This window comes from Dipodomys spectabilis, unplaced genomic scaffold (assembly GCF_019054845.1).
Source record: "Dipodomys spectabilis isolate Male_0828 unplaced genomic scaffold, ASM1905484v1 ptg000145l, whole genome shotgun sequence".
In the NCBI taxonomy this organism is placed as follows: Eukaryota; Metazoa; Chordata; class Mammalia; order Rodentia; family Heteromyidae; genus Dipodomys; species Dipodomys spectabilis.
This window is the reverse complement of record NW_024870822.1, coordinates 16,239,303-16,240,844: the sequence shown is the minus strand read 5'-3', so window position 1 is coordinate 16,240,844 and position 1,542 is coordinate 16,239,303.

The following is a 1,542-nucleotide window of genomic DNA, read 5'->3' as shown; positions in this document are numbered from 1 at the left end:
TATACTTTCATGAGAGTAAAAGTGGTTCATTGTCAATTTAAGAATGACAATTATTTTTATCCTGGCAACATATAGTGGTAAGTCTCTACCCAGGAGTAGCCACTGGGCAAACTCCCTATCCCAAGGTTGAGGGAGGTTTTTACTTTGGCCAATGAGGAAGAGTAGATGGATAATGTAAAGAGGATAGATTCCCCAAGAAAGAGGAAATGGAAGAAATAAAACACAATGCAACAGAAATGAAGAACATTACGAAGCAGCTCCCCAGTGCATGGCACATAACAGAGGAAAGCCTAAAGATTAAAGTCTTCTGAAGACAACCGAAACTTTCCAAATTGAGCCAGTTATGCTAGCACATATCTTCAGTCTCAGCACTCATAAGGCTGAAGCAGGAGATTTGTGAGTTTGAGGATTGCCCGAGAAATATTTCCAGAACCTGTTTTTTTTTAAAGTAAAAATACTCTAAATTGGGAATCAAAGGGACAGAACAAATATAATGAAAGCAAATGAAAAAAAAAATCTATGGACTCTAATATTAAAAATGCAACATATGTCTAATGTGAATACTAGAAAAAAGATGAAAGGAACAGAACAGGAGAGATATTTGAAAAAGTTTTCCAAAATAATTATCAAATACTAAACCACAGTTTCAGGAAAGTCATAAAAAACAAACAAAAGATAAATACAACAAACAAACAAAAACCTAGACCTATTGTGTTCAAACCATAGGAGTCATAAAAGACAACCTTGAATAACTCCAGAAGAAGTCTTAACCTATAAAGCAAACATTTCCTGCCAGTCCAAACACAACAGTGTGAGAAGGTGAGCAAACCCAGGATCGGTGGCTCCTTGTTGATCACTTCTATTCACTGTATGGATTCTGTCCTCCAGGGTGGTGCTTGAGGACCTTGCTCTAGTGGTGCCCCTTAGAATACAAGCAAGCTGAGAACAACTGCAATGTGTTCTTTAATTGTACAAACCACCTTGTTATGCTGTAATTGCTGTCCCTGAGTTATAGGAATGAGAACAGAGGCTTGTGGAGATTATAGACTTTATCAAGATGGCAGAATCCTGTAACTTAGATTCAAACAGGTACTCAGCGACTCCAAAGCAAAGGAACTCTACTACAACTGAAGTCCTTTACTAACACTGGAATAGTAGTGCTAGCACATCTGCTCACCATCTTAGGCCATGTTGTACCTCCCAGAAACAGGAAAGAAGTCTGAGAAGATCCTGTGGGGCGTGGATTGGACTCTAGGCTCAGCATTTCTTCTGTCTAAGACCGCCTTCCTCTCCTGAGCAAGGAATTGAAAGCCAGATCCATGACCCAGGGCAACTCTCAGTGTCCGGGAGTGTCCATTTGATAGGGAGAAAGGAGAACATGATGTAGAATAATGAAAGGATTGTGGTTTCTAGCTAGGGTAGCTGCAAGGATAACAAAACTTGGGGTAGAAATGGTTAATCTTTGGGAGGACAGGAAATCTTTTCATCTATTATATAACCAAGTGTCTCTTTTCATAGGAGGCTCATAGTGAAAAGTCACGA